We start from the raw sequence: 15,970 nt of genomic DNA, 5'->3' as shown, positions 1-15,970 counted from the left end.
GAATTTTCACTTTTAAAAGTATCTCAGTCCAGCAATAAATATTTATTGAAGATCCTCAACCCATGCCGAGCACCATGCCAGACCCTTGGGGCTCAGCAGTGAGCAGTCTAACTGGACCTGCCAATAAGGAGCTCAGGGAGTGGGCAGACCAAGGATTCTTCAGGCGACTTCTTCTGGTGTGGGCAAGTGCTGTGCTGGGGAAGTCTTGTCTTTTGGAATCACTTTGGGTGGCTCTGCCTTTAATATGGAGATGGTATCATTGCTTGAAACATTTTTGGAACTGTCCTTCAGGAATTGCTATTGGAGCTGCTCTGGGCCACACAGGAAAATCCATCCCAATGTTTTATTTTATGGCCACACCTAGCTTGTGACCAAAAATGGTATTGCCTAGCTTGATGACCCACTTTATTTCCCAGACTTGGCTCTGATTGACTTGTCTTTGAGCCAAAATTACATCCACCCTTTGAGGATGGATATTTATCACTGCTGAGCATATTAGCAGTCATTTGGATCATTTTGAAGTAATTTCTCACTGGCCTAGACTCCCATTGTGCTTTCTATCTCTGTTGTAACACTTTGCCCAGTCTCCCTGTGGCAGAATTATCTCTTTCTGCCTCCCTTTCCCCTAGTAGGTTGGAAGGCTTGGGAGGGCAGGACCGTATGTCTGCACCCTCTGCATGCCTAGAATGGAGCAGATGTTTAAACATGCATATTTACTAAAATTGAACATATGGGTTCTGAATAAAGTTTCCAAAGAAGTATCTTAGAATTGCTCTGGCTGGGCAAGAGCATTTTAGAACAATGGGTACTATAGTTGGTTCGGGAATCTACCAGCCTGGTTCCAATCCCTATTTGTCCTCTTTATGGAAATCATCATTCTGTCTGATCCTCCATTTCCTTGTCTGTGGAATGGGCATAATATTTCCTTTATGGGGGGTTCTTATAAAGACAAGTAAGAATTTTCCATGTAATGCCCACAGTGTCTAAATAGGAGTGATTATCATGGTCATACTGGAGTGAATTTTCATTTGGATGCATACATTCTATTTTTTAAATAAGTCATATAGCAATCATATAATTTAAAATGTCATAGAAAATTCATGGAAGACTCAACTGTAGAGTGTTTGCTTAGATTGCATAAGACCCTGGGTGCAATCCCCAGCATGCATGCATACACACACACACACACACACACACACACACACATACACACACACACACACACACACACAATGGTAAAATTCACAGTGGAAGGAACACTAGTGCCATTTTATTGATAAAGTCCAGAAAGGGAAGTAGACTAAGGTCATATGACTGGTTGGTTCATGGCAGAAATGGGCCAAGCCAGAGAATTTCTTTTTCTTTTCTTTTTAATTTTTTTTTTGTACTGGAGTTTGAACTTGGGGCCTTCGCTTGTTAGGCAGGTGCTCTAAAAGCCAGAGCATTTTATGTGGTGTTTGATTTTTGCCCCTACATTTGTTCATGTCTCCTTTCTTGCAATGATCCTGCATGCAGGTCAAGACTTCTGGGTCATGGTGCTCCTGGACATCAGTACCAAGAATTTGGGGAGCTAGAGGCACATGCTTCCCACCTTTGTGAAATAACACCTTGTCACTTTGCAGAGTGTGGAGCACACTGTGGTTGTATAGCTCACAAACCTGGCAGGAGCACATCTTATAAATCTAGTACCACTACATGATAACTTAGCACTACATCTGAGCTTCAGTTTCTTCATCTGTAACACAGGAATAATAATAGTATGTTCCTCCTAGGATAGTTGTGAGGGTTAAAGGAGGTAATGCATGAAAGTACTTACTACATTGTCTGACACATGGTAACACCTTTTAAAATTGAATATTATGATCAGTAACACATCCAAAATCAAACGGCCTTCTGGCATTGCCACCATCTGAAGCTAACTTTCATTCTGCTGCGGATCCATAACTGGTCTCTCCCAAACAGATGCTTTTGCCAAACTTGCTCCCCTCCCAGAATCTTCTTCTCATCCAGTAGCCATGTGGTCTCTCAGCTCTTCTGTCCCACTCCATTCCTGGACTATAGATCCTCAAGTGACCAATAGAAGTTGCCCAACAGGAATGGGAAGCTGTTGATCATCAACAGATATATGAAGAATGAAACACATGAAAAAATGCTCACCATCCCTGTCTATAAGGAAATGCAAATCAAAACCACACTAAGATTCTACTTCACTCCTGTTAGAATAGCCATCATCAAACTCCCTGTATAGCTATCCTTATCTCAACTAGCAAAAACCCTTGGTCCTTCCTATTATTGCTTATACTCTCTCTTCAACAAAATTAGAGATAAGGGCAAAATAGTTTCTGTCTGGTAGTGAGGGGGTAGGAGGGGAGAGGGAGGAGGTGGGGTAGGTAAGGGAGGGGGCAGGGGGAAGGGGGGAGAAATGACCCAAACATTGTATGCACATATGAATAAAAGAAAAAAAAGATAGGTTCGGTAAAATAACCAAATTCTTTAATTGCTAAAATATTAATACATATATTTATATAATACTATCTATACTATGAAAATTCTTCATATAATTTTGTGGCAACAAATCTTTCTATGTAAATGATGCAACGATCTTTTAAAACAACACTGAATGGAAATGTTATGCTGATTAAAATTAAATAAGTAAGTATGTGATATTAACAAAATTCTTCACAAAATAATAACAAGATAGATCAAGTCTCATAGTATTGAAAATGTTATTCTCCATTGTATTAAAAGGAGATAAGGGGGGAGAGTGAGAGGTGGGGGGAGATGGCCCAAACAATGTATACAGATGTAAGTAAATGTAAAAGTGATAAAATAAAAAATAAGAAAGGAGATAAGGTGAGTATCACTAACTCTGTGCTTGAGGACTTTTTGTTTACTATAGTATTACTGCTTTTGTGTTTTGTTTTTATTTCTTTGTGTGCCTTACTGACACAGAATTTGACCTGGAAAAACAAATGGATTATTAATAAAACTCTCCTGTCTGGAAAAAAAAAAACACCACTAACAACAGGTTGGCAAGGATGCAGGAAAAAGGAACCCTCATACACTGCTGGTAGGAATGTAATTATACAGCCACTTTGGAAAACAATATGGAGGCTTCTTAAAAAACTAAACATAGATCTGCCATATGATCTAGCAATAACACTCCTAGGGATATGCCTGAAGGAATGTGACTCGAGTTATTACAAAGGCACCTGCACACCCATGTTTATTGCAGCACTATTCACAATAGTCAAGTTATGGAAACAGCCAAGATGCCCCACTACTGATGAATAGATTAAGAAAATGTATTTATACACAATGGAATTTTACTCAGCCACAAAGAAGAATGAAATTTTGCCATTTGCAAGTAAATGGATGGAACTGGAAAACATCACATCATTGTAAGCGAAGTTAGCCAGGCTCAGAAGACCAAAAATCATATGTTCTCCCTCATATGTGGACTTTAAACCTAAAACAAATGCAGTAATGTTATTGGGCATGGGTCACACACTAAGGGGAGAACATGTACAGGAGGAATAGGGAAAGGCAAGGAAACCTAAAACTTGAAAGTGTTTTATGTGCCCACTGTAGAGGAGTGAATAAAGTGATCTTAAACCGACAGAGGCCACTATGGGAAGGTGACCAGGAAGTAGTGAAGAGGTCTGGTAGAGATGAACCAGTGTAGGTTGTAATACACTTGTGCATGGAAGCAACCCTAGGAATCTCTCTGTACAGCTATCTTTATCTCAAGCTAGCAAAAATGCCATGTCTTTCTTATTATCTCTTATATTTTCTCTTCAACAAATTTGGAGAAGATGATCTGCCTGGAAGTGAGTGGGGAGGGGGGCAGAGGGGAGAAATGGCCCAAACAATATATACACATATAAATAAATGAATAAACAATTAAAAAAAGAATGAAAGGACCTTGGTTTCTTGGGAAGTTTCTATAATTTGAAGATATTTACTCCCGGGGGTGGGGGTCTCATATTCTATAGCGTATCAGGTACCCACACCATGACCCTCTGATAGCAGGTTCTTTGCATATGAATAGACTTTGTGTTCTGTTTGTTGCCCTTTAAGAAAATAACTTGACTGAAACTGTGAATAATTCTGAATTTCTATTTGAAAAACAATACTTTTAATGAGACCAGAACAATCCAAGTGACCCTAAATTTATAGGTAAATATTTTTTTTAAGTAGAGAAGTTATATCTCACAGTAGTTCTTATAATAAATATCCTATCTCTGGATCAAAGCCCTCCCTTGATTCTGTTATTACATCAGTTCATTTTGGCTAATGTAAACACTCATTACCCTGCATATTGCCGAGTTCTTCACTACAGTTTGAGATAGAATTTCACACGGTCCGGTCAGTCATTGTGGTGATTAACGGTTTTAGAAGGAAGTGCAGCAGGAAGAGGCTTTGCAGGGATGGAAGAGGTGAGGCAGCTCCATGCGCGATTCTGCAAAGGGATTAAGATTTGGCACCAAGCTGGGTTTCTCTGCAGCCTCTTAGGCAGAGAGCCCCAGGAGAGGGAAGCAGACTGTCAGCTGTGGCTTTGTATGCTCCCAGCCGGCCTTGAAGGGTGGTTGGCTCTTCCTCTCTCGGAGCTACCCAATTTTACCTTCTTAAAGGATGGATATGGATGCTGGAGGCTTAACAAAGATCAGGTAAGAGTTCTCTTGTCTAAGAAGTCCCCAGGGCTCTTAATGCCTGGAATCTTGCAGACTGCTCCTTCACTAGCCCCATTGTGCAGTGTTAGCCAAATATAATTCCTCTGAGACATTTTACAAAGAGGATCAGAGAAGTTTCTTTTCTTGTTAAGGAAGTTTCTAAAATGTTTTAGCCCCAAATGCTTAAATATAGAGATACAGTTTTTTCTTTCCTTATAATCACAGTTTTGAGATTACTTTTTTTGCATTTTAATCTGCAAGGTCTTAAAAAGGATTCTGAAGATTTGTGAGATGTGTGTTTTCAGGGTTCTTTGTTTTGTTTTGTTTTTAGCAGGACCTATGTTGTGTTAAACATCAACATTTAGTTCAGTGAAATTTTCTAATTCATTATGTTCTTCAGGATACTAGCTTTTAAGTAAGTTGGGTTTTTTTTTTTTTCTTTTTATCTTTTGGCTTTTGCGGATATGATACTAGTAAAGAATATTTTGAAGTCTAAGTAATTTTAGGAGGAAAAATGATATTACGAGTTCAATGCAAGCATCTTTGATATCATTCCTGATTAAAATAAGCTACCTGCTTTTTCATGCTTCAAACATACTTTTTTAAATTTCAAAATAAATGTCCATAGTTTACAGGAAGGATGATTCAGTTTATCTGAGGGAGTAAGCTGATTATTCACAAACATTAAAACTAAAGAACATAGGTCTTCTTCGGTAAGATTAGCTCAATAAGAGATCAAGAGTAGTTTTCTGCTCACCACCAACTCAATTCCAAATTCTGTTCCTTGACTTAAAAAAAAAAATCTGGAGTTTAAAAATAACCTAGGATAAAACTTGAAAACTGTTTTGTTTCTCTGTATTTGGCTAACTTCATCGCAGAGTACTATGTTTAAGGAATTCAAGCTATGAAGACTACTCTCGAAATGGCTCACATGATTCTATCTGCAAATTTCTGTAACTGTCTGTAAGAGTATAAGATGTTTTATGGGCATTAGGATTAAAACTTTCAGTTAAATATTCCTTCCTTCTACAATCATAGGAGATGGATACAACTCTAAGAAAATAACTTGAGAAATTGTGTTGGTGTTCTGACACAGCTCATTTTTCTTATGTCCAAAGTCATGTGGCAAGGGGGCATTTGGCAGATCTCATTTCAGCAGGGGTGTAAGGTGTTTTGGTGGTAGGAGTGAATCTCTATGGTTCCTGTGGCAGACAAGATAGATGCATGGACTCTTGATCACTTTGGTTTATTGCAAAATAATTGTTTGCATTAACAAGGGGGACTCTGACTATATCTTACTTAGATTAAGTGGGAGGAAGTCTGTACATCTAGTTGTTCTTATTGTTTTTGTTTCATGAGCCTTTTTAGTTCATGTAATGCTCTGTTTTTCTCTTGGGAAGCCACCTAACAGTAGAGTCTCTCTTGTGTTTTGATTATTTTAGCATTGAGAGAATTTTTATTTAGTAGGATGGCTATGCGTAATATATGGCTAAGAATAGGTATGGTTTAAGGCTTAATCTAAGAAAGTATGAAAGCAACTACAGGAAAAGAAAAGTATTCCAAGGGTTAAAACGTGTAAACTTCATTGGGCTGTGTCCATTCTCTTCCTACTATTGTAGAATTTAGACAAGCTATTGTAATGAATGCTTTTCATAATTGAGCTTTAAAAAGTTATGCTTATAGTGTAGAAATAAATAATAAACCCTGATTATTGTCCCAGCTTTGCTTTTTGTCATACTGATAACATTTTAAGAAACATCTTTAGTCTTCAAATATTTTTAGAAGACAAAACAAAATATAATTTTGTCAGTCTATTACCATGTCCTCATTCTGTTTTTTTTCCTCCTTGTCATTTTGGAGAGAGGGAAAAGTATGCAGGTAAACAATTGAGAAAAAATTGCCAAGAACATCTGGGAATAGTTGCTGTGAGTTATCTTTTCTTTCTGTGTTTTTGATAAAGTCTCTGTTTTATTCTTTTATTTCTATTGAAATAATAAGGCAAGCACCTGCTTGAAAAAAATTCAAATAGTACAGAAAAGTACACTATGAAAAGATTCTCCTATGAGGCAGTTTTTGAGAGTTTTGTTTTTTTTTTTTTTTTCCTAAGTCCCAAACCTTTATTTTTTATTTATTTATTTTTTTTTTCATTTTTCTTTTATTATTCATATGTGCATACAAGGCTTGGTTCATTTCTCCCCCCTGCCCCCACCCCCTCCCTTACCACCCACTCCACCCGCTCCTGCTCCCCCCCTCAATACCCAGCAGAAACTATTTTGCCCTTATCTCTAATTTTGTTGTAGAGAGAGTATAAGCAATAATAGGAAGGAACAAGGGGTTTTGCTGGTTGAGATAAGGATAGCTTTACAGGGCATTGACTCACATTGATTTCCTGTGCGTGGGTGTTACCTTCTAGGTTAATTCTTTTTGATCTAACCTTTTCTCTAGTTCCTGGTCCCCTTTTCCTATTGGCCTCAGTTGCTTTAAGGTATCTGCTTTAGTTTCTCTGCATTAAGGGCAACAAATGCTAGCTAGTTTTTTAGGTGTCTTACCTATCCTCACCCCTCCCTTGTGTGCTCTCGCTTTTATCATGTGCGTTAGAAGTTGGATGCTTCTCCAACTTTAGTATGCATCAGTAACACTGCAGAGTTAGTTAAAACATAGCATCTTCCTGGGCTCTGCCCATGATAGATAGATAGCCCTTTATATCCCTATAGTCTAGAGCACTCACAAAGGAGATGGAATGTAAGTGTCCTAATGAGAACAAAAAGGCTGTTGAGTTTCTCAGGAATCAAAAGCTCTCTTGAGACAGTTGACAAAAGGGTAGGAAGACAAGATCATAAAATAGATTATTAGAATAGTGGAGAAATCCAAGGAGCCTCACCATAAAAATGCTATCAGGAAATGTGCGGTAGGTAGAAATAGTCAATAGTTAATGAAAATATAGCAGTGGAGAGGGGTTATAGGCCACCTGACAAGAATTAATGAAATTGTACTGGAAACTAGAATAGGACTGGCTCGGCTAAAGAAAATCAGGCCAATTAGTAATAATGAGAGTGTTTACTCCCTCATAGATTGGCAAAATACCTCCCTGGGATGAATTAGGACAAATGATCATTTCCTGTGCTAATAATTTTACAGAAAAAAAGGGAGAGCAGTGCCATAGAAGGTGCTGGGGAGTGTCAGTGTGGAGCCATTGTGATTTAATGATAATGAGTGTAAGGTTAACAGTCTGCTGCAAGAACAGAAAACCAGGGTAATATGTACATGATAAGAACTAAGAAAAAAATGAATAGTGATTATGGAAAAAAAATCAATAGTCTTCCAGAATCTTGCCAACTAACTTATTGAAAGTGTTAACTACCAAATACCTTACGGAGAGCACAAAATGTGACAAGATTAGTGAGTTATGGTTCAAAAGAACCAGGTTCCTTTTCCTGCCCCACAGTCTTTGTCAGATAGGAGAAGAGTAAACACCTATTTGCTAAACATTTTCTTTGTTTTGAGCATGATGATATCCTCTACGTACCGAAATTCGTTTTACCATTCTGCCCCTGGAGGTTGGAGTATTATTTAGAATAGTGATTTGTTATTTACAAAGAGGGTTGCTCAAAGCAAAGACACTTCATAAGAAAGAATAGTCTTCAAAAACATACAAAGTTAATTCAGTTGGGAAAACAGGGAAACTCACTTAGGAAGCCCCCATGAAAATGATTCATACTTAGTTAAAAGAGCGTTCTATAAGACATTGAGAGTAAAGCCAAAACAACCTTGAAAAGTAATTGAAGTGAAAGAACAAACCCTAAACCTGGCAGGTAGGCCCTTTGCGGGTGATGACAATACTCCTTGGAAGGCAGGAAAAGGAGCCAGTAGGCACAATAAATTATTTGCCTTGCTCTTTTCAGAAAAATATGTCAAAATGAATACCATTCTCCAATCTTCTTTAGAAGTAGAGATACCAGCTCAAGTAGTAGTAGATGTACAGAATGTTCTAGACTGAATTGACAAACTGGATTTGAATAAATCACAAGGGCAGGTTGGCCTCCATCCAGTAGTTCTGAAGGAATTCCAGGATGAAATCATGGGACTGCAACTAATATTTACCTTCAAAAGTCCAGCAACCTCTAAACCTTAGTTGCTTGGTAAAATTGCCTGGCTTCATTTCTTAGAACATAAATTTGAATATATATTTAAGTATAAAATATAATGAATAAAATAATATGCTTTAGATAGCAATGATTTTGAATTCCCCAACCCTATGTGTCACTGTCTTGAAAGTCTGTGAACATTCATTCTTTAAATTGCTGAGAATTACCAGCCCTTTACAACCATGTAAAATAAGCTTGTCATAATTCATGTGAACTCAGTAGCAAAAGCACAAAGAAATAAATGGAAGTGACTCAGTGTTTTGAGAAAGTATTCATCATACAGTGCTGCTTTATAGAGGGGGAGAAGACTCCTGCAAGTTCAGAAATGGGTGCTACCTGTCCATTAATTAGATAAGTGGCCTGCAGAGGAGTTGAAATTAATCAGTGTTTGAGCCTCTAACCTCATAGTCCTGCTGCCTAATTTGCCTGGTGGCCTGGCCCCACTCCCCATTATCTCAAGTCTTCCCTTTCTCATGGTCTTGATTTGGTCTAACCCTACAGCCCAGGTTCCCTGTGCTCTGCTTTGCTGCAGATGGCCCTAGTTCTCTGTCACCTATGACCTGCAAGCATGTAGAAGGAGTAGAATGGGGAGGGGACCTGGGCAGAGTCAGTGAGGTAAGAATTTGTGCTGGACAGGACAGAGAGCCAGTGCAGGGAGCTGGTCATGGTCGAAAGCTAGCAGGGGTAAATAGGAGATGTGACCTTCACCCCGAAGGTCATTAAGTCATTTAACAGATATTTTTTTGAGCTCCTAGAACGAGCCAAGCAATGTACAGGGGATATAAGTATGAATAGAAGTATGAATGAGACAGCAACTTGAGAATATAAACAATTACAGAAGAGCAGGGTGTCTCAGCCTCAGCATTAGTGATATTTTAGGCTAAATAATTATTTATTGTGAGGGCTGTCCTGCACATTGCAGGATCTTTAGTAGCATCCCTGACCTACACTTACTAGAGGCTCACAGCACCCCCAGACAGTTACAATAACCAAAACCATTTCCAGACATTGCCTCATGTCCCTTGAAGGTAAGATCACCCCTATTATGAACCACCACAATATGCTAGTCTAGGCTGTTATGGAAGCCCAAAAAAGGTGCCCTAATGTAGTCCTAGCAGTGAGGAGAGGCTTTCTGAAGGAAGTCATAACTTGGGGGACACCTGCAGGGTGAGTAGCCCTTAGAAGAAAGTTTGGATGAGAAAGTTGAGGTGGAGGGAATTGTTAGGCCTGGAGACCCAAGAAAGAAGTCCTGCCAGCCTAGGGTAGTTATTCTTAGGGTTGGTGGACTGACCTTTTGGAGTACAACCTTATCAATTCCAAGAGAGAGATTTACAGTCAGCATCTGACAGCAGGTTAACTTAACACCTTTTGGGTGCCATGCAGGTAGCTGGCACCGAATGAGAAGCAATGTTGGTTTAGAAAGGCCTTTCTGTCCCAGTGCAAAAAGGGAAGAAATGAGCATCTGATCCCCTTCCTACTGAATTTTCCACAGAAGTAGAATTCTGACTAAATTAACTGCCCCTTTTGGCTTAACTGTGTATTTTTGTTGGCTAAATCTAATTAGACCAAGATTCAAAACTTACTAGCAAAAAACTTCTTTTGTTACATGACTACAACTTTTGTCTAATTAGTAATAACTATAGACTTTCAGCAATGGTTTAACAAAGAATATGTTTTAATCATCTGTAAATTCCTCCCTTTTCCCTCTCTATTTCCTCTGTAACTGGCTCCTTTCTAGTGAGAAACTGGTTTGTATTTCTGCCAGCAAAGGCCTGTGGCCCACATGCTGGAGTTATCTCAAGGCTCATGGGACAATGATCACCTTTGGGGAAGATGACCTTATATTTTCCCATATCTGCTCTGCAACACTCTTGGTCACCATTGTACCTGGGAGCCCTTCAGTTCCTTAATAACAGTAAGAGACACTGAGCAGCTGCTATGTTCCAGCAGGTGCAGAGTTGTGTAGGAGAGGAGTGAGAGGCCCTAAAAGGTGAGGAAAAGAGAAATAATCAAGCCTAGTGTCACACTAGCTGCTTCCATATTTTATATTTCATTTAATACTCTCAGAAAACCCTTTTGAGCCAGCGGTATCATTTTCACTTTACAGATGAGACCAGGCCTGCTTGCATAAGCTCAAGGGTATAGGTGGGACTTGTTCTCACCTGTTAGATTCTGAATCTATATTCATTCTACTTCTGTATTCTGGAGGAATATTCCAAGTGTGATTGGCTGCCTGGTCTTGGGGTTGAAGGATAGAAAAGAGACAAAGAAAACACTGAAGTTTCCTATCTAGAAGAGTAAGCAGGAGATAGTAGCAGTGATAGATCTGAGATAGCAGAGACAGTGAGCTTGTTTGGTGGAAGATGACAGGTCAATTTAGAGAAAGATGACTGGGTGGAGATGGCAGAGAGTCCAGGTAAGCTGTCATCCCAACAGGTGCACAGCCCTCACTTGGACAAGTGCATTTAGGAGACTTAAAATGGGGATGACTTCTCCTTTCTAAGGCTGACAGGACCCTGAACTCTATCGGAAGAAAAGGAGGTACAGAATAAAACCAAAGATTGCTAGAGAATCACCATTCACTACTTCCTTTTTTAAACCAAAGCTTCTTATTATGTATATTTTCAAATAAACACAAAAATACAGAGAAAAGTATATGAACCTCTATGTGTCCATCACCTGACTTCAACATTTATCAACCTTGGCCATCTTCTTTTGTCATCCTCTTCCCAGGAGGAGTAATTAACCTAGAGCCCAGATTTTATATCCCATTTCATGCTTTAATACCGCACTGTATTCTTTAACAAATACATTTTTTAAAAACATAAATACAATTTTATCATACCTAAATAAGCAATAACTCCACATTATATTTAATAATAAGCATATATTGAGACTTCCCAGGTTGTGCCCCAAATATCTTTTAATATTTGGTTTTTAAATCAGGGATGAAACAAATCCTGACTATGACGTTCAGTTGGTATATCTCTCGAGTCTTTTAATCTTTAGCTGCTCTCTCTTTTTATTTATTCCATTTGCTTATTGAGGAAGCAGTGGCGATTGTCCTGGAGAACTTAATTCAGAGCACCTTGGATTAACATTTGAGGCAATACTTCTTTTGACTATAATAAGCATAACATTGTTAAGACACTCTGGAATTCTTACTCTTTTTTATATTTTATTTTTTGAGATGAGGTCTGGCTATGTAGCCCAGGCTAGCCTGGAACTTGTGATGATCCTTCTCTTGAGTAGCTGGAATTATAGATATGCACCACTGTGCCCAGCTTAGAATTATCTTTCTTGTGCTCAGGGTTCCGAGGAGGGAGCTAGGTACCAGGCTATGCAAGGGCAACACAGATTTTTTTTTACCAGTGGTATATTGAAGGCATTGTACATGTGATGCTGTGCCAAGCTATGTGGGAAATCCAGGAAAAGTGGAAGTGCTTGTGCTTGGCTCTCAGGAGCTTACCACACAGTTAGAAGGAAGAAAATTATATGAAACTAACAGATTAACACAAGCAGCACAGCGGTGAAGTCAAGTAAAGCTACACTTGGCTGAAACCCAGCCTTGATGTTTAACAGCTGTGTGGTTCTGAACAAGACACTTGGCATTTCTGAGCCTAGTTCTTCATCTTTAAAAGGGGGAGAAAAAAACCTAGAATTATAATGAAAAGTAGGCAGCATATCCCTGGAGTCCAGCAGTTAATATAATAATATGGATATATATATATATATATTATATATATATCTCCATAGATATTGGGCACTTCACTCTGTGTCAGTCCTGTGCTCAGCACTTCATGTATGTTACCTCATTTTAGGCTTCTCAGTAACCCTGTTTTTATTTTATTTATTTTATTTTATTTTTTTGTCTTTTAAAGTCATTTTATTTTCTCACAATCATCTGCATTTGGTCTCAGTTAGGTGTCAAAACCTAGTATGTGTAGGAATCACTAGGTGAGGGCATTAAAAGTCCAGTTCTTGCCATGCCCCAATTCTAACTTAATACATCTAGAGGGAGCCCAGGAATGTGTACCTTTAAGTAACCCTGCTTTTAGATCACAAAACTGAACCTTAGAGAAGGAGTTTGTGTACAAAGACCTATGTAGTGAATGAGAATTCCAACTCAGGTAGACTAATTCAGAACTCTGGGCTCACGTTCCAAACTATTGGAGCTCTGTTGCTTTTCCAAATAGGTTGGTAAGTCTTAATCTCCTCCTTAGGATATTGTTTGTATACTTATAAATTAAATCTATTTTGTGGGATATCATTAAAATTAAATAAGACATAATGTATTCAGCAGATATCAAATGCTCAAAAGTATTTGTTTTCATGGTTATTGTAAAATAATGTTATTATAACAACCGTTGGACAGTTCTGTGAAATATTAAGTTATGCAGAACCAGCCATAAACATAAAAGGGATATGGAAAAATGGGGTCATTAACATGCATTGAAGTGTTTATGGTGAAAGAGGTAGGTAAAATCCAGTGGGTCTTTGGCCATTAGAGGAGCTAAAGTCATCCCACTGGGGCATAAGGAGTGCCACTTTAAACCTCTGAGGGGTCCTGTCAATACAAGTGAGTCTTTAAATGGTCAAGGAGAAAAGACATATGTCCCTTGGCCCCTTTAAGAAACCATGTAGGACAATGGAATTCTATGCAGCCATGAAGAAGAACGAAATGTTATCATTCGCTGGTAAATGGATGGAATTGGAGAACATCATTCTGAGTGAGGTTATCCTGGCCCAAAAGACCAAAAATTGTATGTTCTCCCTCATATGCGGACATTAGATCAAGGGCAAATACAACAAGGGGATTGGACTTTGAGCACATGATAAAAGCGAGAGCACACAAGTAAGGGGTGAGGATAGGTAAGACACCTAAAAAATTAGCTAGTATTTGTTGCCCTCAACGCAGAGAAACTAAAGCAGATACCTTAAAGCAACTGAGGCCAATAGGAAAAGGGGAACAGGTACTAGAAAAAAGGTTAGTTCAAGAAGAATTAACCTAGAAGGTAACACCCACGCACAGGAAATCAATGTGAGTCAATGCCCTGTATAGCTATCCTTATCTCAACTAGCAAAAACCCTTGTTCCTTCCTATTATTGCTTATACTCTCTCTACAACAAAATTAGAAATAAGGGCAAAATAGTTTCTGCTGGGTATTGAGGGGGGGCAGAGGGAAGGGGCGGAGTGGGTGGTAAGGGAGGGGGTGGGGGTAGGGGGGAGAAATGAACCAAGCCTTGTATGCACATATGAATAATAAAAGAAAAAGGAAAAAAAAAAAAAGAAGAAAAGAAACCGTGTAGGAAATTACAAAGGGTGGCCTTGATTAAGGGCCAGATGCTCTGGGTGAGTCCTCAGCACAACCTCTGTCCTTCTTTTCATGTCATTGGTACTCACAGGTAAAATGGAGCTCTTAAAGGACTTTTAGCTTAGGGTTGTTTGAGGGCTATTTGAGATATCATCATACTCAGGGCAGAACCAAGAGAAGTCAAGAACTAGAGTGATTCCAATCCCACCCTCCCTGCATCTGTATTGGGTTTGCAGTCTTCTCCCCTCACCATGAGCAGCCATGACTATGAGGTATCCCAGAAGCAGGGCAGATTTCTAAAGCAGAAAGATGGGGATGCTTTCAAGGGCTCACTCTTTCTGCAGAAACAGAACCCTGGATAAGAAAAGGTGAGAATCAGGAAGAGAGGGCTTGAATGTGCTCATCTGGGCCAGGTAATGCTTTTACTCTCCATATTTCCTTAAGTTAGAAATTTATTAGTAATTTCTCAAAAACTTCAGAGGTAGGCCATTTGGCCTAAAACTATGAAGCTATTTGTCCTTGGGTCTCTTCCCTTTTTCTGGTGCTCAGCACCTAGATTTCTGTAGGTAAGAGAAGGTCAAGGTCACTAACACTTTGGTGTAACTATATTGTGTCTGTCCTTGTGCTGTGTGCAGGCACACAGGAATGGTTTGTAGCAAGACAGATGTGCCTTACCATCTCAGGAGAGCATACAAGGCACTGTGGGGACCCATAGGAGTTACCCTGCCTGCATTGGAGGCTCAGATGAATGCTCAGAGAAAGCATTTTGAGATTGAATGTGATTTAGCCCTAGTTACCAGGAAGAGGACATAGCATTTGTAAAAACCTGGAAGTGAGAGAGGAATGAATCCCTGATGGTTTGGGGACCCCTGTAGGGAGCTATTTCTATAGCACTTCCAGGGCCCCAGAGCTCTCTGTAGAGGAGATGTGGTTGCTATCTGTCAGAAGCCCTGGAAAACCTGACCTTGATTTAGGGAAGAAATGGGGCACTGGACAGGTAGGGTGGAAGAAGCACTTGTAGGAGTCTCTTACCTGATCACCCACCCCTGTGTGAGCATCACATAGCTCCCTCCTCCAGCCTCAGTTTTCTCATGAATGAAATGAGGACTCTGCCATGTCCTTTTGGTCCCTCAGTTCTATGATGCTCTGAAATTATTTTTAAAGCTGAGGGGAAAAAAATCAAGTAACTACTGAAAACAGATTTCAGTCCTTATTAGGTTACAGAATGGGAACAGAGACAGAACCTGGTATTGAGAAAGAATTCAAAGAAACGTTTGAGAAGAGATATCTTTGATATTGAGTAGATAAAAGACTTTATGGCAATTCTAGTCAATGCTGGGCCTGAGTTACCAAAAAAAAAAAAAGGAATGAATCACAAGAAAAAATTTAAGAAAGATGAGAAAAACCTTCTCAGAAGCAAAACCATTCCCTCTGCTGGGAGGGGTGAATTACTTGGAAATATGGTGGCCTGTGGCCAGCACAGGAAGATGTGCCAGGGCGACGGTGCTAGCAGACATGTGCATTCAGAGAGCTTGAGCTCTCTGAAGTGTAGGCAGAGGCTGTGGAGTATGGGAGGCTGTTGCTCCCTGCTCTGTGTGGAGGCACTGGAGGGTCTGGCTTTCCCAGCCAGAGGCCATCTGTGAAGCAGAGTGAATACCAGTTGACTGGGCAGAAGTAGTGTGGTGGCTTGTGACAAGAGATGTCTGTGGGGATACACACTCAGAGTTGCCTGAGGACCTCTGAGGCTATGAGTCAGAACAACTTAAGAGACTGGCTGAGCAGGGCTGCTGATGAGTGGTTGTCCTCTGAGAAGAAGTCAGCTCTGATGAGGAATCTG

The 15,970-nt window shown here is 39.5% G+C and overlaps 1 protein-coding gene across 8 annotated transcripts in view; it reads left to right on the top strand.

The window, feature by feature from the left end:
• Plce1 (phospholipase C epsilon 1) overlaps window positions 1-15,970 on the top strand; it is a 363,378-nt gene that overhangs the window by 149,367 nt on the left and 198,041 nt on the right. The window lies entirely within an intron of this gene.

Source organism: Castor canadensis, chromosome 7 (assembly GCF_047511655.1).
Source record: "Castor canadensis chromosome 7, mCasCan1.hap1v2, whole genome shotgun sequence".
Classification (NCBI taxonomy): Eukaryota; Metazoa; Chordata; class Mammalia; order Rodentia; family Castoridae; genus Castor; species Castor canadensis.
Note: the sequence above shows the minus strand (reverse complement) of the source record. Positions and strands in the feature narration are given on the sequence as shown.